The 23493-nt window shown below is 34.6% G+C and overlaps 1 protein-coding gene across 6 annotated transcripts in view; it reads right to left on the reverse strand.

Annotated features, from left to right (window-relative positions):
- The window catches only part of TMEM232 (transmembrane protein 232), a 335529-nt gene that overhangs the window by 98448 nt on the left and 213588 nt on the right, over positions 1-23493 (reverse strand). The window lies entirely within an intron of this gene.

Raw genomic sequence — 23493 nt, forward strand, 5'->3', positions numbered from 1 at the left:
CAGGCAAGTTGACACATAAAATTAGCCATCACATTGTCACATAAATATGACAGGGCACTTATTTTCATACAAGAAACTATTTTTCCTCAAAAAAATTAACAATGAAGTTAATTATTATTCATGTATACCTTCTTTCCTCCCAGGAGTGTCGCTTTTAACCATTAGAGTGTTGCTACATCTCTTTGAAAATTATGGGAGTTTTCCATAACCAAACTGGAAGAGAAGACATCTTGAGTTCTTATACTAACTCTGATTCCCAGCTCCCTAACTCCTGAGTGATCTTAGGAAAGTCAGTTAAACTTGTGAAATCTTAATTCCTCAAATACAAGAAGGACACTGGACCAAAGGGCTCGTATGGCTCTTCCGTGGGAATGACTCTTTAACTGGTGATAGCTCCCTTCTCTACTACTGTATCTGTTTGGACCCATCATAGGTGGAAGTGAACTCCCCAGCTTGTAGCCTAAGAACAAGTCCTTGTGGTGATCATGATGGTTAGGGGAGCAGAGGAGAAAAAGCAACACCATCTGCTACCTGAATTGTTTGCACTGACCATAGTAGGAAGAAAAATCGTTCTAAAGTACCCAACATGTCCGAAATACACATTGTTTTTCTTTTCTTTTCCTTTTTTCTTTTTGAAACAGAGTCTTGATATGTCGCCCAGGCTGAAATGCAGTGGCATGATCTCAGCTCACTGCAACCTCCACCTCCTGGGTTCAAGCAATTCTCATGCCTCAGCCTCCCGAGCAGCTGGAACTACAGAAGTGCACAACCACGCCCTAATTTTTTTTGTGTATTTTTTGGTAGAGATGGGGCTTCACCATGTTGGCCAGGCTGGCCTGGAACTCCTGTCCTCAAGTGATCTGCCCTTCTCAGCCTCCCAAAGTGTTGGGATTACAGGCGTGAGCCACTGTGCCCTGTCCTAAATAGGCATTCCTATACTCACATAATTATACAAAACGAAACCATCCTTCTTTATTTCCTTTCTTTTTTGTTATTTTATTCAAATGTCTACTCAGAATTTTGTCAAGGGGAGGAGAAGGAAGTATGAAAAGTGAAGGAACCTGGTCAGTTCAACAGTGCTATCCACAGGTGTGGCCCAAATCAGACTCGCATATCTAATTCTTTGAATTTTCTTTTCACTAAAATATAGAGGGTGTCTATTGCTCTGAGCTAGTTTCACCATCCATAACTCTCTAAGTTTTCTTCCAAGACTGTGATAACCACAGTAATATTCTGTGGTACCAGTTATACAAAAGACTAGAAGTTAACTGTCTAGCATACCTTACAGATAAAAGTGGATGTTAAACTGACCTATTTTTTTCCACCAACCTTAAATTTTTGTTATTTTTGTTGGCTTTGTGTGTTTTGTTTTACGGGGTTGTTTTTGTTTGTTTTGTTTGTTTTGGAGGCAAGTCTGTTTTCCTCAGATGGTTAAATCTAGTATTTTTAAAATCTACTTGAGTTCAAACAGATTAATATATTTTATGGTTAATTTCACCCTTCACCATTTTACTCCCCAATAGAATCTAAATGCAAACGGACTGAGAAAACAGTATTAGAAGTAGTTGTCCACACACTGGAGTAAAAATATGGTAATTATCCCACTGTTGTGACTCCCCAAGACAGCCAAATAGGATCATTCAAATCCTAAAGGAAGTTTCAGGGGTCTCAATTACCCACTTTGGCTGTCTACATCAATCAAAATAACTACCCTCTTTTCCAATTCTCATTCATGCTGTAACATATAGCTACAATTACAGGTGAAATATAAGGAATCACTTTGTGACAGTGAGGCTTGTTCAGCAACAGAGCATATAAACACTGAATCATTTCCATTTCTGATAATTGGAAACCCCATTGAGTCAGGGTTGGATTAGATGCATCTCTGACTGTGGGAAGGAGAGAAAGTTCCTTATTGAAAACTCTTTTAGTACTTTCATTTATTTAAGTATATTATTTCCTAAATATGTAGTGTTCTGTCTATATATTCTCCAAAAAAAGCAATTATATTTTTCTTTTTTTTTATCTTCCAGCCAAATTACCACTCTCTTGGGCCTATAACTTTATCATACTCCTGAACATATTTGACCAAGTGGTAATAAAACTTTGAAATACAAGGCTAAAGTTACTGCTTACTAAGCCAGGGGTGGAAGAATTTACAGTACTACTACTCACTGGGTCTATCTTGGCTCATGTGTAATAGTGATGGATTTCTAGCATGCAGAATTTAGAGATTTTTCACTATTTTCACAACATTGGGATTATTAATAGAGTAGTATCTGAAACTGAACAATATAGGGGAAGGGGAAAGAGAGGTTGTGAATTATTTTGTGTGACTTTTTAATTCTTTTGATATGCATGCACTTGTCACAACCTCTCCTTGCTTCATAACAGTATGCATAACGTGTGGTTGATTCTTTGGCCATCTCTATGCAGAATTCTGTGTGACAGCAAGTGCTACATGATGACTGGGAATGTGATGATGATTGCTGCTGCCACTTCCACAACTACTCTACCTCCGCCATCTTCACCACCACTACTGCAATATACTGTTAGGCTGATAATAAATCTGGAAAGTTTGCCCTGGGTTAATCCAACTCATACTTGGCTAAAATGCCTCAGAAGCAAATATGCAGAATATGAACACAGAATTGGTGACTCAGGTTCTCAGGTTCTCAGAGTGGAGTTAATTGCCCCTCCTAAGCTCATGGGCCATATCACCTTGCTGACTGTTAACAGGCTTGACTCTCCCAGCCAGAAATAGTTCCATCATGGAAGTTGTCCGAGTGCCAAGTAGATTTGCCATGTATTGTTCTTCTTTCTGTATTTAATTTATAGACAGATAGTGAGCATTATTGGAATAAGACCCTCAGGCATTTGAGAACTTGTGAGGATGAGTATGTCAGATTTCTATTTTTTTTAAAATGCACAGCCTTTAGAGAGAGACCTGGAAAATCATTGCTGCCTGCATAGCATGCAATGCCATTTCTAATCCAGCAAGAAAAGAGGCAAAGAAAAATTACTATATGTGACTTTTTTTCTATGATTTACTTATCACAAGCTCTCTTTGCTTGATATCTGTATGCTAATAGGTGGTTGACTTGTCAGCCAACTGTGTTCAGAATTCTCTGTGACAATGTTGGCTTGCTTACATAAATGGTTTAGTAAAATTTCCACGCTTAAGATAGGCATTTTTCTTTAAGCAAATAGTTTCATGAAGGAAAAAAAACCCCAAGGGGATCACTTGACATTAGTTCTGGCTCAACAAGACTCAGGTTAGTGAACTATTGTGAACAGCCAAGAATTTAGTGACATATCACTTCAGATATGATGGATGCTTAGCAATTACTGATCATATATTGCACTGACAGAGTTGGCATTGAAAGTGGAAGCTGTTCAGAATGGATATGACAATTTATTAAAGATAGAAGGCATGATTAGTGTTGGATGTAGATGTACTCTTTAAAAAACGAGGTAGGAAATGAAATAAAAACAAAATTTTATATATATATAAAATACATATTATATATATACATACACACACATATATATCTCGGGGGGTAATAAAGATATTCTTGAACATAAATGTCACACAATTTTTATACAGTCATGGTGTCTCCACTTCTCCTGACTAGTACCTTTCTCATGCCCTCCTTCTGGTCATTAGTATTCCTCATGGAGTCCATATTGCAGAGTGCCTCAAGCCTGCTTAGAGGATCTTTTGAGTCTGTTCTAACACTTCTGATTTCATTGTAGCCCTTGACATGAACATTTTCATGTAAAGTTTCTGGTCAAGCTGTTTGTGCTGTTTCCCTTTCACAAATGAAAAGGAAGTACTAGGACTAAACGTGCTATGGAAAGAGAGTAATCCCCTAAATATGCATATATGCTTTGTTTATTGGATAAACTGATTGAGGAGATACACAATGCCACTGCTAATTATATATATATATAATTATATATATATATATACACACACACATATATGTTTATATATGTGTATATATAATTATATATATGTATATATGTATATATGTATATATGTATATATATAATTATATATGTATATATACAATTATATATATACACACATACACGTGTATATATGTATATATAATTATATATATTTTGCATATATATATGTATACACACACATATATATGCAAAAATAATTCATAAATCTTATTTAAAAAAATTTCTTTGGCTAGTCATGGTGGTTCATGCCTGTAATCCAAGACTTTGGGAGGCTGAGGTGGGACGACCAGTTGAGGCCAGGAGTTTGAGATCAGCCAGGGCAACACAGCAACACTTTGTCTGTACAAAAATAAAAATAAAAAAATTAGCTAGGTGTGGTGGTGTGTGCCTGTACTCCTAGCTACTCAGGAGGCTGAGAGGCAGGAGGATCTCATGGGCCCAGGAGTTTGAGTCTGCTGAGTTATGTTTGTGCCACTGCACTCCAGCCTGGGCAATAGAGCAAGACCATATCTCCAAAACAAAGTCTGATAGACTAGTAAAATTTTACAAACAGCTGTAAACCTGTCAATTAATCAGAAAAGCCATTAAATTTTGCTTCTAAGTAATAATCTGCCTTCACGATTTCTTGGTATTTTGATATGTGTAAATGTTTTATTAGAGAATATAAATTCATTTCTGTTGTATATACATAAATATACATTATATATGGTATACAATATTACCACCCTTCCCATGTAATGCATTTAATAAAACACTTTACAAAAATGTTTTATTAGGTTTCTACTATAAGTTCTTTAGAAATATCGTACACACATATGGGAATGACTCCTGTTGTCACCTACATTCAGTGAACACAATGTATGCTCAGGGATAATGAAAAATGAAGATTCTATCACTATCTGAATGGGTAGATTTTAGGAAAGCCTTTATCTGTCCTTGAAATCAACATCTCCATACATTTAAAATATTTAAAGCATTACTATATCATATTTTAAGGTTATCACAATCTTTTATAAATTTTTCTTAAGTTTTTATAAATCCTCTTTTATTTTCTTCTAACTCTCTGGCTGTTCCTAAGGCTTGGTTTGTTTTTTGCTTTTATGTCCTTCTCCTTTTTCCATACATTGAATGGTGACATTCCTCAAAATTCTACCAGAGGCCTGTTTCTCATGTTACTGTGTTCCTTCCCAAGGAAATGTTGCTTGTGCCCATGACTTTAATCGTCACATTTATTCAAATGACTCACAGCCCAGGCTTCTTTCCTGAACTACAAAACTTTGAAACTCACTGCCTACTTAATATCTCCACTGAAAGAACTCAAAAGCAGTACCACAAATTCAACATGTCCAAAGCCAAACCCACAATCTTTTCCTACCCCCAACTCTGCCTTGTCCTCTTCCATCATTCTTTGTCTTAGTGAATGACACAACTATTCAACCAGTTGCTCGGCCTGGAAAAAAAAGAAGCACCTTTGGTATTTTCATCTCCTTCCTGTCACCCTTTCATATGTAATGATCACCAAATGCTATTGCTCTTTATTCTAAGTATTATGCAGTTTATTCATCTCCTTTCCATTTCTATTGCCACTAATCTAGTGCAGGCTATATTGAATGGCATATTTCATGTTCTCCCTACCTAACAAAGCCAACAATGGCAATAACAAAACAAATTTACAAGAAAACACCAAACAACCCTATCAAAAGGTGGGAAAAGGATATGAACAGACACTTCTCAAAAGAAGACATTTATGTGGCCAGCAAACATATGAAAAAAAGCTCATCATCACTGGTCACAGAGAAATGCAAATCAAAACCACAATAATATACCATCTCATGCCAGTTAGAACAGCGATCATTAAAAAGTCAGGAAACAACAGGTGCTGGAGAGAAGGTGGAAAAATAGGAACACTTTTACACTGTTGGTGAGAGTGTAAATTAGTTCAACCATTGTAGAAGACAGTGTGGAGATTCCTCAAGGATCTAGAATCAGAAATACCATTTGACCCAGCAATCTCATTACTGGGTATATACGCAAAGGATTATAAATCATTCTACTATAAAGACACATGCACGTGTATGTTTATTGCAGCACTATTCACAATAGCAAAGACTTGGAGACAACCCAAATGCCCATCAATGACAGACTAGGTAAAGAAAATTTGGCACATATACACCATGGACTACTATGCCGCCACAAAAGGGAATGAGTTCATGTCCTTTGCAGGGACATGGATGAAGCTGGAAACCATCATTCTCAGCAAACTAACAAAGGAACAGAAAACCAAATACCGCATGTTCTCACTCGTAAGTGGGAGTTGAACAATGAGAGCACATGGGCACAAGGAGGGGAACACCACACACCAGGGCCTGGTGGGGGTGGGGAGTAAGGAGAGGGATAGCATTAGGAGAAATACCTAATGTAGATGATGGGTTGATGGGTACAGCAAACCACCATGGCACATGTATACCTATGTAACAAACCCGCACGCTCTGTGCATGTACCCCAGAACTTAAAGTATAATTTAAAAAAAAAGAAAAAGAAAAATGATATTAAGTAATAATTATTATACCAACTTATAATACTACATTAATATATTGGAATATTTATAGATTATTTTATACTATATTCATTTATGTAATAATAATAACCTTTTTGTGCTTACAGTGCCAGGTACTGTAATAAACACATTTACTTGACTACCTAATTTCTCATAAGCAACCAAAAACGAAGGTGTTATCATTACATCACTTTCCATATGAAGACATTTAGGTTTAGAGAAGTTAACTTACCAAAGTCACTTAGCTATAGTACTTCACGTCTCTGATTATGTCACAACCTCAAAGACAAACACATACTCATTACCTTCCAGTCCTCACTCTACCACATAAAACACATTTAATGCTTATTGCGGTTCCTAAGATAAAATGGAAAATCCTAGTCACCTCTCCCTCTGTAGTCTTCATGAGCCAGCCATACCACTGGTTTTTAGTTCCTTAAGTGCTCCATGGTCCCTTGCACCATAGGAACTTGCACATTCTGTCCCTTCTGTTTGGCATATAGCCTCCCTTCCCTGAACCCTCCCTACCAGTACATGCCTTCATACATCATGTACCTCTCCCTCAGGACACATCACTATTCATAACACAATGTAGTTCTCCTCCATCATACTCATCATTACAGAGATTTAATACATTTTTTGTGTAATTTTACATGAATATGTGTGGTTTTAATTAACATCTATCTCCTATATTTTATTGAAAGCTCCATTGTGGAAGAAGTATAATTTTTATTAAGTACTATATCTGAGACATTTGCTTTCATAGTATCTGGCCTATATTAGGCATTCAATAAATAATTATTGAATAAATAAACTTACGGAAAAGTAAACTATTTGGGTGCAAAGTTCCAAATAACTTTTGGTGGACAACCATCATGCTAGAGTCACGAGCAGTAGTTCTAGACAAGAATCCAATCAATCATGCAGTTGGGCATGGTTTATTTTTCTTTATATTCCCAGAGCCTACCACAATGACTTCACACAGAAGTATTCAATTAATGCTTACTGAAGGAACACATCACCTCTATTAGGTCTGTTTCTTGCTTACATTTAAATCCATAGCAAGAGACCACTATAAGAAGGCTGAGTTACTTGGAAACATCAATTTCCCTGACAGGCAGACAGAAATCTGAAAACATCTGCCCTGGATACGAACGCTTCAGAGAGTTTACATTCTAATTAAGCAGTTAATGCATGTTTATTAACTACTGTAAAAATATTTCATCATAAGCTCAACAATCCCCCTTTCTTTGAAAGAGCAAAGAGCACATAAAAAACAAAACACAAAACAAAAACATGTAGATCTTGTTTTTGTTTTCTGTTGTATTATTTTTATCTTCCCAAAGTGCTGTCATTTTAATTCTAATTGATCTGTATTTGAAATATAGAATGCTTTTAAATCTCACCAAGATCATTTTAATACCTGTGTTATTTTTAAGATTCTTTATCACATCATGTTACTATGAATGGAGAAGTCCTAGGGTTGATGATTGTATTAAAGAAAGACACTCGTCATATAAGCATAAAGCTATGGCAGTGAAAGTGGAAGCTAAAGCTATTGCCCCATTGATGACACCCATAATTCCTGCTCAGACCAAGGTTCTGTTTCACCAATGGAAAGACAGGAAAGGAGGGAAGATGTAACAGATAGATAGATGGAAATTGATTTATCTCCAAGGCAAGTTTGCAGATAAACTGAGTTATATATTACAAACAGATGTATGAAGCATAGTTCTGGCATTAAGAGTTGGATTCAACCTCTAAGCTTCCAATAGCACTTCAATGTCAACAAAAGCAAAAATGAACAAGTGGAATTACATTAAACTAAAAACAAAACTTCTGCAAAGTCAAGGAAACAATCAACAGAGTGAAGAGATAAGCTATGGAATGGCAGAAAATAACTGGAAACCATATATTCAGTAAGTGGTTAATATTTAAAATATGTAAGAAACTCATACAACTTAATAGCAAATAAAACCAAACAAGAACAAAACACAAGAACACCAAAAAAGGGGAAAAAACCCAAGTAACCCAAGTAAAAAGTCAACAAAGGAACTGAATAGACATTTTTCCAAGGAAATCACACAAATGGCCAACAGACAAGTATACGAAAATGTTCACAACATCACTAATCATCAGGGAAATGCAAATCAAAACTACAGGTATTAACTCATACTTGTCAAGATGCATATTAAAAAAGACAAAATACAAAAGATAAGTGTTGATGGGGATATGGAGAAAAGGGAATGCTTATACATTATTGGTGAAAATGTAACTTGGTATGTCTACTATGAAAAATAGTATGGAAGTTCCTCAATAAATTAGAAATAGAACTACCATATGATATGGCAATTGTATTAGGTTGGTGCAAAAGTAATTACAGTTTTTGCAATTACTTAAAAAAACTGCAAAAATTGCAATTAGGTTTGCACCAACCTAATATTTTGAGTACATATTCAGAAGAAATAAAATCAGTATGCCAAAAATATCTGCACTCCCAATCTCTGGGCATTTTAACACTTTAAGTAACTGATCTAAGCCAATGATCCAACCCATTTATTTAAACTCAATTATTTCACAAAGGCTCAATAAATAGAAGCCCATCTCTGAAGAACCATTCAATGTTCTTTATTTCTCTGCAGCTAACAACTGTGACCAGCAATGCTGACAATCAACATTTTCTTTCATACTATGTCTTATCACCATACCCCCGAAATACATGTCTGGCATAGTCAAAACCAGAAATGAATTGCTTTTAAATTAAATAACTAGAAGCAGGAAGGGAAACATAAAATAACCAAAAAGGAAATCATCATGAACCCGTATGTTCTCTTGAAAAGTTGCCAGCAGAAATTCATAGCTTTAAAAGAAGCACAAAAATGTAAACCTTCCACTTATTATTTATCACAATCTTACTAAGGTAAGAATTAAATATTATATTCTAAAGAAAATAAATATTTTAGAACATCTAGTAAATTATGGAACAAAAGGATAAGGAACTGACATGTCCAGGCTCTTTATCTACCTTCTTTTTCTATATCCTCAGGACAAAGCTTAGAGCAATGTATAGCTTTTTAATTTTTAAAGATCAGACGCCTAAGGCTCAGAGAAGTTAAGTAACTTACTTTAAATCAATCAGAAAAAAAACCTATAAAATAAGCATATTTCACAAAGTCTGAAGGAGGCACAGAATTTTTACATTTTTTTTCCTTCATGAAACAGAACAAGACAGATTGGTTTAAGGCATTTTACTTAGGCATCCAAGGGGCACGGTCAAGCCCAGACAATATTAAATAAGAGGCCAAGTCTACTTTGGGAGCCCTCTTCTATTTAAACTCTCTATATATGTACTTACTAGACTTACTAGAAAGTGACTCTTCTTTGATAAAAATTTCCTAAAATTAAGTAGAGAGGTTCAAGGCCTAGAAAAAATAAGTTCCCGAATGAAAATCAAGTTCTAAAAATCATAAGGCAGAAATTGAAAAAGAATTGTTTGTTTGAACATATTTTTAAACAATTGCTCAAGGCTTAGGTATCAGATAAAGTTCATATGAGGGAGAAGAAAACAGCACAGTGAACACAAGAGTCAGAATGCCTTTGTTTAAATTCAAATTTCTGAACTTATGGTTGCAAATCCTTGGACTAATTAACCTCATCAAAACTCAATATCCATGTCTATAAATGAAGGAAATAATCATAACTCCATCTAAGGGTAGTGCTTCACATAGTGCCTTGCTTATAAAATGCACTCATGTGGTGTGGCAAACAAAATTGATCATCTTGGATTGTCTGGCAAAGTGCTACCTAGAACTGAGGGTCTTAAGAATCTCCCACTTTGTGGAGTTTCTTCTCCTAAACCCAACTTCCCAATGATTCAATGCTTTCTTTACAACCATTAACAGCACCTCTTAAGGCCTCCAGGTTCTGGGCAGCTGGCATTTCCATCATCCCTTCCCTTAGATGATACCTAACTGATTCATGATGGTTTGATAACTGAGCCAAAAACATTTATTTCTCCACTGAAAAGGAGTTTACACTCTTATAAGAAGGTAGAGTAGCAGTCAGGCACTCTCCCTTTGAAATACAAACCCAATGAACGTCCAAATGCTTCCCCAAACTCCAGCACCCCTAATCAATGGGATAATTCAAAATGTAAACCATGTACTTCTTTCTGCTAACGGTTGACTTCTAAGCCTCTCCAGTAAAGTCTATTCTTAACCTATTTCATGGGGCATTATAGCACTTACCTTTCCCATCTTTGCACCATTCAGTAAATGTTAGCTACTCCTGCTTCTACTACTACGGCACCAGCTCCTTTTATAAAGGAAGCTGCAGAGGAGGAGCACTAGCCTTGGGTATGCCCTTCCTGTAAAGTCAGCTGTGTAAAATCTTCTGCCTAAATGACAACAAATGTTCTCAGTTCATTCTTACTAGCGCTACCTGGGCTTTCTTCCAGGTGCTAGTTTGATGAATATTCTTTAACATAAAAATTTGAGGCCGGGCACGGTGGCTCACGCCTGTAATCCCAGCACTTTGGGAGGCCAGGGCCCGCGGATCACGAGGTCAGGAGGTCGAGACCGTCCTGGCTAACACGGTGAAACCCAGTCCCTACTAAAAACACAAAAAATTACCCGGGCGTGGTGGCAGGCGCCTGTAGTCCCGGCTACTCAGGAGGCTGACGCAGGAGAACGGCGTGAACCTGGGAGGCGGAGCTTGCAGTGAGCCGAGATCGCGCCACTGCACTTCAGCCTGGGCAACAGAGCAAGACTCTGTCCCCCGCAGCCCAAAAAAAAAAAATTTTTTTTGAACAAACTAAGCATGAATAAAGTTTTGTTAATGTTCTCCTAGTCTTTATACATATGCAAATAATTAGTTGTTTATAAGATTTTAGAGATTCGAGGCATAAGCTTAGAAAATACACTTATGAGAAACCTCAGAAGTAACAAAGTATAGATGTGGGAATTGGGTTTTTAAAATTTGATCTTCATAGTTCTAAATTCTCAGCCTTAAGGTAAACTTGAGATCGTTTTACTGACAAATAGAGAAAAGAGAAATACTATGCTTTGAAGTAGAACTATTATATACCTATTTTTTTGGTCTACAACTTTTATGATAAAGAACCATAATGATTTTTTCATATTTTTAAAAAAATGCTGAGGGGCAAAAAAAGCATGCATCCAACAACATGTTCCAGTAGCTTAAAGAAAAGTAAAAAAAATTCAACATACAAAAGCAAAATGATCAATTTTCTTCTGAAAAATTACATAAAGAAAAAAAGTCAAACCTGCAAGCCATTCAGAGCAAAACATGTGTTCATAGACAAATTAAAGACAAAATTATTTTTAAAAATAATCTATAGGCTAAAAACACAAGGAAATTTTTTTTGGAAAAAATTATGGGTCATAAGATGTAGCAGATACTTCATTAACAAGGAAGTTCTCATCTTCTCCTTTCTAGAAAATTTTCAGATTTTCACACTGAAACAAGCATGCTCTAGTCCTCCCAGACAATAAAGAAACATTGTCTTAATTTTCCTGTTCTCTGCCCTTTTAAATGTGCCCCACCTTCTATAGGAGTCCTTATATGTTGGCTTCTTGCCATCTTTCACATTTCCACTTGTTGAAAACACAAAATGGAGATATCTAGGCACGCTAAATGAGGAATCGGTGATGTGGTACTATGAATAAAGACCTTTCAGGGATGAAAAAGAACTGTATGATTTAAATTACGTCTTTGTATTTAGACCTGTGGGGTTTCAGCATGCTCAGGTGTTGATTCACTCTATTAATTCAATTTGGGAGCCTAGAAGCTGGAGGAGAAGAACTAACAAAAGGAGCTAGCTATGGAACTTTTCTTTAGACGGAGAATCAAGCAAAAGGATGAAACACAATTTCCTGAAGTTAATGTTTAGTCAACCAGAGAAATTTCTTCAATGCATAGCTTAGATTTAAATTTGCTTTTACATAACTTATAAAAAAGCAGGTATAATCCATACTCCTAATAAGACAGTAAATACTGTTTAGCCAGGCCTGATCTAGGCTTGCCTTGCTGTCACCAAGCTGTAGCTCCATTCCACTCACCTCTGTTTTACCCAGAGATTAGCCCCTAACTGGAGCTGACAGTATGCGCAACTGCAGGGAGTCACATTCACATAGACTATGTGAATGGTGCAGTGGGAATGCTGCTCCATGAAACAACACTGAGGTAACTCTTGCTAGAGGAAGTCTCAGCTTGCTGTGCTGCTGAAACATTCTCATTTGGGGAGGAGACATTCTAAATTTAATTGCTGGAGTCTGCAATGAACTGTGAAAAACTGGATAAGCAGATAGCATTTTTTCTAAGACCAGTGATGTATGATTGCCATTTATTTAATGAACTGCAGGCTCTGAAAGAGAAGTTTAATTTACTAATCCCTCAAAGCCTACAGGACTTTTTGGGTCTTAACCCCACCTGCTCCTTTTTTGTCTCACTCTTCTCTAACTTTGCATATTGTCTTTCCCTTCTCCCTAACCCTGTGCACATCCTTTTATTTGTACCTTTCATCCTCAGTATGTCTCTTCCCTCATATCTTTTCTCTTTCCTTTTGTTATCTTTCAACTTTATTTCTGCTTATTGCTCTTATTTCTCCATTTGCTATTTTTTTCACATATTTCCTCTATGTCTACTCTCTCTCTCTCTCTTTCTCTGTCTCTCTTTCATCTCTTGTGTCCCAGCAGGCACTATTGATCTCCATCTGGCTTTTTATCATCATCTGTATACACTTTCCCTTGCTTTTTCTTAATCTGCTTTTGTTAACATTGATTTTTTTTCTATTTTTCCAGTTTATTTTTTGCTATTCCTTTCTTCAACTGTCCATGACACAAAACCAAAGTACACTTCAATATCCTCTCTGTGGCTCCAGACGAATTATTCTTCCATGTCTGTCCTTCAGAATATACAGAATACATCTGGAGACTCTACATTCCAATACCCAGGCCACTTAGAACTGCCATTTTCATTGTATCTTGATTGTGTTACAATTTAACAAAAATGTATGAAATACACTAAAGTATTTTTGCAATATTTATTTCTGCACACAAGACTACTAAAGCCAGCCTGTGTGATCCTTAACCCCAAATCTATATGTCTTCCTCACTGATTTTAGAATTCTTGAAAAAAAAATGCTTAAAACGATTTCAAAACTCAAGCATTTTTCTGTTGACTGTTTGTGTACACAAAGGAAAGCCTGCCCACCAGCCTTGCTGCACTCAATTATTACAGCTGCAATAAAGTTTGCCTTTTGGCAGCAACACTCATATGATTTTGGAACTTAAATAATGATTTAGACAAATGCCAAGGAAGAAACTTTCCCACATGATTTAGCACCTTCTTCAAGAAATTAGAAAATGAACCACAAAATAGACCAAAGAAGTAACAAACTCATATAAATAAGCACAAAAATATATGAGTTAGAATCTAGAAGCTGGTGCATTGAAAAAAAAAACACATAAAATAGATTTAGCATCTAGCTAAACTAGCTAAGGTGAATAAAAAGAAAAAAACTCAAATACACAAAATAAGAATTGGTTAAGGGCAGAATAATACAGAAACAGAAATAATTACAGGACCACAATGGACTACGTTGTTCAATTATGGCCAAATAAATTCTGAAAAATGGGATGAAATAAATAATATTCAAAGAATATATAATTTTTAAAAACTGATTTAAGAAAGAGAAAGATCTAAATAGATTGATATTCAGGATTGATATTCTAGATGATTTTAAGGCAGGACTTCCAACAATCAAAACAGAATGTAGCCGTACATGAGCATTTGGGCTGAATATCAATCTTGTCAACAGCCATGGGAAAAATAAAAATTTGACAAAGAATTACCTCAGAAGAAGCATAAGGTACGGATGATTAATGTTCAACATCACTAATCATCAGAGAAATTCAAATTAAAATGACAATGAGATATCATCTCATCCCACGTAAAATGGCTTCTATTCAAAAGACAGGTAATGATGAATGTTGGTGAGGATGTGGAGAAAGGGGAACACTTGTGGATTGTTGGAAGAAATATAAATTAGTACAGCCACTATGGAGAACAGTATGGAGGTTCCTCAAAAAAACAAAAACAAAACCACTGTATGTTTCATCAATCCCACTGTTGGGCATATACTCCAAAGAAAGAAAATCAGTATATCAAAGGAATATTGCACTCCCATGTTTATCACAGCACTGTTACAATAGCCAAAATTTGGAATCAACCCAAATGTCCATCAATAGGTGAACAAATAAAGGAAATGTGGTATATATACACAATGTAATATTATTAACCTATAAAAATGAATGAAATCCTGTCATTTGCAACAACATGGAGGGAACCAGAGGATATTATGTTAAATTAAGTAAGCCAGGCCAGAAAGACAAATACTACATGTTCTCATTCATATTCAGAAGCTGAATAAATATTGAACTCATGGAGATGGAGAATAGAATGATGGCTACTAGAAGTCAGGAGGAGTAGTGAAGAGTGAAGAGGGAGGGAGGGATAAAGAGAAGAGGGTTAATGGTTTTATATATTTATGTATATACATATATATATAGAGAGAGAGAGAGAGAGAGAGGATTAGGTAGGAGGAGTAAGATCTGATGTTCAGTAGCACAATAGGGTAACTACAGTTAATAATTTATTGTATATTTCAAAATAAAAGGGTGGAGTTGGAATGTTCCTAACACAAAGAAATGACACATTATTAGAGTGACAGATACTCTAATTACTCTGATTTGATCATTACATATTGTATGCTTGTTTTAAAATATCACACATACTCCATTAATTATGTACAGCTATTATGTATTCATAATAATTAAAAATTTAAAAAGAGGGAATTCTACCATAGCTTCAAAGAGTAGATCATTCTGAACTTCTGAAATTATTTTAGAACACAGAAAAAAAAAGAAAACTTCCAAAGAATAACAATGATAGCAAAACTTGACAAAGATTAAAAAAGACATACACAATTATAAACAAATATTACTTAAGACTACTGATGAAAAATTTTTAGATCAATCATTAACAAGAGGATCTAATAGGACACTATCAGATAATAGTGTCCTGTAATTAAGAAGAGTTTTGTTTCATCCTGTATTGCTGCTTGAGAAACATCCCAAAATTTAGTGACTTAAAATAATAATGGGCTGGGCATGGTGGCTCATGCCTGTAATCCCAGCACTTTGGGAGGCCGAGGCGGGTGGATCACCTGAGATTGGTAGTCGAGACCAACTTGACCAACATGGAGAAACCCCATCTCTACTAAAAATACAAAATTAGCCAGGCATGGTGTCGTATGCTTATAATCCCAGCTGCTCAGGAGGCTGAGGCAGGAGAATCGCTTGAACCCAAGAGGCAGAGGTTGTGGTAAGCCAAGATCGCACCATTGCACTACAACCTGGGTAACAAGTGCAAAACTCCATTTCAAAAAATAATAAGAATAATGATCTGCTGTTCCAATTCTGTGGGTGAGGAATTTGGGTAGGGCTCACTGGGGATTGCTAATCTACACACTAAACAGTATTGGCTGAGCTCATTCATGCGGGTGCATTAAGCTGAGAGCTGGGCTGGGCTGTATGGTCCAAGACGGCGTCCTAGTATGTCTAAGGCCTTGTTGTGGGCTGCCAGCTGGGGCACTGATTCTTTTCTATGTGGCCTTTCTCTTCAGGTGACCTCTCATCCCCCAAGACCTTTCTCTCTCATGGAATACCCTGATGATTACTGACAATGAACATTGTCATATACACTTACTGCCAATTGTATGTCTTCTTTAGAAAAGTATCTATTCAAGTTTTTAACCTATTTTTAGTAGACCTGAGAGTTTTTTTGGCTATGGAATTGAAGGAATTCCTTATATATTTGGAAATTAAACCTTTGTCATATATATGGTTTGCAAATATTTTCTCCTAATCTGTAGGATGACTTTTAACTTTGTTGATTGTTTATTTTGCTTTGCATTAGACTTTCAGTTTGATGTAGTCTAATTGTTTTTGTCACCCGCAGTTTTGGTGTCATATTCAAGAAAACATTGTAAAGATCAATGTCAAGAAGTTTTCCTCCTTTGCTGCTTTCTAGGATTTTTAGAGTTTCATGTCTTACATTTAAGTCTTTAATCCATTTGGATCTGCTTTTTGTGCTTGGTGTAAGAGTTCAATTTCATTCTTACACATGTGGATATCCAGCTTTCCTAGCACCATTTATTGAAGAGAATCTTCTTTCTCTGTTATATATTCTTGGAAACCTTGTCAATGGTCAATTGACCATTTATTTCTGGTCATGAATTTATTTCTGGTCTCTCTATTCTGTTTCATTTAGCCTATACATCTGTCTTTATGCTAATACCATACTCTTTTAATTGTGGTAGCTTTGTAATGTATTTTGAAATCAGAAAGTGTGATGCCTACAGGTATATTCTTCCTTCTCAAGATTGATTTGGCTATTCACAATCTTTTGCGTTGCCATATGAATTTCAGAATTGTTATTTCTATTTATTTAGAAAATGCCATTGTGATTTTGATTGCATTGAATCTGTGAACATTTTAGCAAGATTCTTTCAACACATGAATACAAAATGCCATTCATTTATGTATTCTTTATTTCACCAAGGTTTTGTAGTTTTCAATCTAGAAGTCTTTTACATCCTTATTTAAGTTTATTTCCAAGTATTTTATTCTTTTTCATACTATTGTAAATGTAACTGTTTTCCTAATTTATCTATCGTATAGCTCACTGTTAGTGTACAGATATGTAACAGATTTTATTTGTTGACTCTGTATCCTGCAACTTTACTGAATTCATTTATTACTTCTAACAGTTTTTTGGTGGAGTCTCTAGGGTTACACATATATAAGGTCATATAACCTGAAAACAGGGACAGTTTTACTTCTTACGTTCTGATATGGATGCCTTTTATTTTTTCTTGTCTAATTATTCAAGCTAGGACTTCTTGTTTTGAACAGAAATAGCAAGAATGGAATCCTTGTATTATTTCTGATCTTAGGGGGAAAACATTCAGTTTTTCACTATCGAGTATGATGTTAGCTGTGGACTTTACATATATGGCCTTTATTATGTCGAGGTATATTCCTTTTATTTCTAAAATTGGTGACAGTTTTTATCATAAAACGGTGTTGAATATTGTCAAATGCCTTTTCAACACCTGTTGAGATTATTACGTAATTTTTATTTTTCATTCTGTAAATGTAGTATATAACATTAATTGATTTTTGTATGTTGAACCGTCCTCCTTGCATCACAGGGATAAAACCCCTTTAGTCATGATGTATGATTATTTTAAGATGCTTCTGGATTCTGTTTGTTACTATTTTGTTGAGGATTTTTGCATCTATATTCATAAAAGTTATTGGTGTATAATTTTCCTGTGGTGTCTTTGTCTGGCTTTGGTATCAGGATAAAGCTGGTCACTTAAACTAGTTGGAAGCTTTCCCTCCTCTTCAATTTTTGGAGGAGCTTGAGAAATGTTGGCTTTAATTGTTCAGATGTTTAGTAGGATTCACCAATGAAGCCACTGGGCAAGGGCTTTTCATCACTGGGAAGTTTTTTATTTACTGATTCAATCTCCATAGTAGTTATAACTATGTTCAGACTTTGTATTACTATATGATTTAGACTTGGTAGGTTTTATGTTTCTAGGAATGTATCCATTTCTTCTGGGTTTTCCAGTTTACTGGCATGTAATTGTTCATAGGTGTCTCTTATGATCCTTATATTTCTGTGGCATCAACTGTAGTGTCTCTTCTTTCATTTCTGATTCATTTTCATCTTCTCTCCCTTTTCTTAGAATACCAAGAGGTTGACAATTTCACCTTTTAAAAAAACTAACTCTTTTGACTTTTTCTTTGTTTTGAAAATCATCTATTTCCTTTATTTCTGCTCTAATCTTGTTATTTCTTTCCTTCTGCTAACTTTGAGCTTATTTTTTTCTTCTTTTTCTAGGTCCTTGAGGTGTAAATTTAGGTTGTTTATTTGAGATTTTTCTTTTTTAATGCATTTAACAAAAATAAATGTCCCTCTTAGTACTGCTTTTGCTCCATCCATAAGTTTTAGTATGTTTTGTTTTCATTTTCATTTTACTCAAGGTATTGCCTAATTTTAAAAAATTTGTTCTTTGAAACAAGGGCTTCTGAAAAGTGTGTTGTTTACTTTCTACATAAAGACCTGGAATGGCGAATCATGCTTATAATCCCAGCAGTTTGGGAGGTAAAAGGAGAACTGCTTGAGCCAGGAGTTTGAGACTACCCTGGGCAATATAAGTAGGCCCTGTCTCTACAAAAATAAATTTTTTAAAAAACCTAGCTGAGTGTATTGTCATGCACCTGTGGTCCCAGCTACTCAGGAGGTTGAGGTGGGAATATTGCTTGAGCCCAAGAGGTCAAGGCTGCAGTGAGTCATGTCTGCCACAGAACTCTAGCCTGGGTGACAAAGACCTGGTTTAAAAAAAAAAAAAAGGGGGGGGAGCGGGGGGGCTGGGCCTGGTGGCTCACGCCTGTAATCCCAACAGTTTGGGAGGCTGAGGCGGGTGGATCACGAGTTCAGGAGTTCGCGACCAGCCTGACCAATATGGTGAAACACTGTCTCTACTGAAAATACAAAAATTAGCTAGGCATGGTGGTGCGTGCCTGTAGTCCCAGCTATTCGGGAGGCTGAGGCATAAGAATCGCTTGAACCAGGAGGTGGAGGTTGCAGTAAGCTGAGATCCACCACTGCACTCCAGCTTGGGTGTCAGAATGAGACTCAGTCTCAAAAAAAAAAAAAAGGAAAAGAGAGAGAGGGAGAAAGAAATAAAAAGAAAGAAAGAAGGAAGGAAGGAAGGGAGAGAGAAAGAAAGAAAGAGAAAGAAAGAAAAAAAAGAAAAGAAAGGAAAGAAAAGAAAGAAAGAAAGAAAAAGAAAGAAAGAAATTCTACATATTTGTGAATGTTTTTGATTGGAAGATAAACTTGATATAATTCTATCTTTTTGAATTTGTTAAGACTTGCTTGTGACCTAACATGTGATCTATGCTGGAGAAAGTTCTGTGGCACGTGAGATGAGTGTGTATGCTGCTGCTGTTGGGTCGAAGGAATATCCTTTATGTCCATTAGGTCCATTTGGTCTATACTGTTGTTCAAGCTCAATGTTTGCTTATTGTTCTTCTATCTGCTTGTTTTATCCATTATTGAATGTGGGGTATTGATATCTTCTATTATTTTGTATTGCCGTCTATTTCTCCAATTCTGTCAATATTGATTTATATATTTAGATGCTCTTATGTTGGGTACATATATATTTATAATTGTTATATCTTTCTAGTTAATTGATCCTTTTATCATTATATAATGATCTCTGTTTTTTGCAACACTTTCTCACCTAATGTCTATTTTATCTAATGTAAGTATAGCCACCCCTGCTCTCCTTTGGTTAGCATTTGCAAGAAATGTCATTTTCCATATCTTCAATTTTAGCCTACATGTCCTTAAATCTAAAATGAGTTTCTTATAAACAGCCCAATTTTTTAATATAAAACTGCTTAGTAATAAAATACATCTTTCTCATTCCTAAAGCCAGCATCATGATTAACTGGAAAACACTAGAAGATTTCTTCGTAACAATAAGAAAAAAAAAAAAAAGCCCATCCTCACTATTTTTAATCAATATTTTACTAGGCATACTCAGCTGATAAAATACATAAAAGGAAAAGGGCTAAAGTATAAAAATCAGGAAAGAGAAAATAAATTATTTATATCTGACAGAATTGCAAATCTAGAAAACTTAAATTCAATGAGTGAATTTACCAAGTTAGTAGAGTGCAAAATTAATCCACAGAAAGCAATAGCTTTGAAAATATATAAGGGCAACCTATGAGAAGCTACATTTGGAGCAAAAATTAATTTATATTAGCAACAAAAGAGATAAAGTACCTATAAATAAACATAACAAAAATGCAAGGCATATATGAAAACATTTTAACACTACTGAAGAACTCAAAAGAAATACTGAATAAATGGAAATACATGCCATATTGTTAGAGATACTATATCTCAACATTATGGAGTGTTAATTTTTCTAAGGTTAATTTTTTTAAGTGATGCAAGTAAATTTACAACTAGATTGTTAGAAGTAGACAAGCTAATTCTAAATTTGATATAAAAATGAATAAACAAAACAGCTAGGAAAACATTGAAAAGCACTGGCAATATAGAACTAGCCCAATTACATAAATATATAAGAAAATAATTAAAACTATATATTAAAATGTATTATACAGTCCAAATATAGGCTTATGGTTAGAATAGCTTAGAATAAAGGACTAGAATAAAAAATTCAGAATTAGACACAAAAAGAAATGGGAATTTAGTATTTGAAAAAGTTGGCAATTAAAATCAGGAAAATTGTTAAGGGAAGATGGATGACGCAATAAATATTTTTGAGACAAGTGAATAGGCAGATGGATCTACACCTCACACCATACACCAAAAAAAAAAAAAAAAAAAAAAAAAAAAAAAATTCAAACAGACCAATACTTACAATGTACATAACAAATCCTTAAAAATAGTAAAAGATAATGTTGGTCACATTTTGTCAAATTCTGTCATTTTTAATCTTAGGGTGAAAAAGACTTTTCATAAATAGAACAAAAAAATCCATAAACCACAGAGGAAAATTAATAAATACAATCTATTACAAAGAAAAATGACTATACGGCAAAAAAATGCTATAAGCAAAATTAAAAAAAAAAGATGAGAAACAATAAGTATTTGTAGCTCTTACCATAGACAGAGAGTCGCATAGATTAATAGATATATAGTCCCAGGTTTTTGTATAGACAAAAATCCAGTAAAAAATGGGCAAAAAAAATAATTTCCAAATAAAGAAAAAACAAAAGGCTCTGTAAACATATGAAAGGTGTTCAAACTACTTACCTTAAGAAAATTAAAATGCTAAAAATTACACTGTATTTAGAAACCATATTTTACCTCTCAGATTGTTAAAACCCAAATGTTGTCAACACCCTCTGTTGGGAAGACTAAAGAAAAACAGGCACTCATATATTGCTGGTGAGGATATAAACTTGCACAACTCCTCTGAAAGGCATTGGAAATATGTAACAACATTACAAAGGCATATATACTTTGACCCAGAAATTACACTTCTGAGAATTTATCCTGCAAGTATTCTTCCACATGTTAAAAGACATATGTAAATGGTTATTCTTTGTGGCATTGTGTCTAGTACACAGGAAATCTAAAACAACCCAAAGGCCAACCAATAGAAAACTGGTTAAATAAATTATGATATATCCATAATAAGGAAAACTTGTTTAAAAAATAATAACTAGAAAATTCTCCATGTACTGGAATGGAAAAATTTATCTGAAATGAGGCTAAATGACAAATGCAAGATGCCAAATATTATGTTTACTATGCTAATTTTCATTTTAAAATGAAGGGGGGAAAAATTAAAAACACTAATAATGTATTATATTTGCATTTTATAGACCCTGAAAGGATACACAAGAAATTACTGATGTTATTACCAAGGATAGGGAGGGATGGGGGGTAAATCAGGGAAAGAAGGGTCTATAATCTAAAGAAAGTTAACTTTCTAACTTTAATGTATAGAAATTTGGAGCATTTTTTGTGAAAGATAATATGTACAAGATTTCTTAAAGTGGAGAGATCATACAAAGGAAAGAGAATCACATATGATACTAGACTTTGCAAACACAGTAATATACTGTGGCAATAGTTATAAAGGATAAGTGAGTTTACATATTAATCCAAATTACTTCTCATTTGTGGAGGCAAATACAACATATTTTCAAATATGGAGCAGGTATTTAAAACACTTGATAATACCTTAGTCAAGTGAAAAATAAATAAATATATAAGAAAGTATATATTCAGGAATTGAATAAAATTTACAGTTAAGTTTAAATTTACAGATGCATTTTCAGCAACTATTTAGTCCAGGTAAGTTTATCCACTGGGTTAAATTCCTCTAAGCCAGGAACAAAAGGCTCTTACATTAGATTGTAAAAAGACACAAAGGCAAAGCCAATCAGATGTAATGTATAAAACAATATATAGCAGGTACAATGAACAACAACAACAAAAATCCAGAATGGCAAAATCAAAATCAGTGTGCAATCTATTAATCAATCAATCACAGCCTATCAGGAATGAATTGCTCAATAGAGCACTGAACATATCAAAAAATGAATTATGAAAAATACAAGGAAAGCTGACTTTATAGTAAATGTATTAAAATTACTAGAAAAAATATAACAATATACTCTTCAAATGACTTGGGTTAAAAAGTAAATAAAAGTTTCTGTCTTGATTAAAGCTTTACTAAGAGATCTACAATGTAAAATAGGGCCTGTGTTATATATCAGGAGTGATTTTTCGTCTATTTTTAAAATCTGTCTAAAACTGACTTTTAACATCTTAACATTCTGTGTATGTTAAAATGGTAACAGGGACCCTAAGAATCTGAAAGAAATCTACCATTGAAGAAATGGTAAATAAATCTGAAAATTATTCACTTTAATAAATCGTTCCTAAGTCCAATGTTTCCTGGAGTCCTTTGAAATAAATTTATAGGAGTTGAAACATAAAATCTAATTAGCCTCATAACTACCAGTTTTTGAAGACTTACTATGTTCAAGACTCTAACTTAGATATGTAAACTACATATCAAGTATGTATATATATGTATGTATATAAACATAAAATAGGGTCTTAAAATTTTGAATATTGAATGATTTGGTTTCTGTTTTAAGTTAGTATTTACCTCACAAGAATTACATTAATATTGATTTATATTATGTAATAATACCTATTATAAATATGAAAAAAGAGCTTCTGAGAAGGGAGGAACTTGCTCAATGATAGATCATCTAAGAGGTGATCAAGCCAAAATT

Source organism: Pan paniscus, chromosome 4 (genome assembly GCF_029289425.2).
Source record: "Pan paniscus chromosome 4, NHGRI_mPanPan1-v2.0_pri, whole genome shotgun sequence".
NCBI classification, from domain to species: domain Eukaryota; kingdom Metazoa; phylum Chordata; class Mammalia; order Primates; family Hominidae; genus Pan; species Pan paniscus.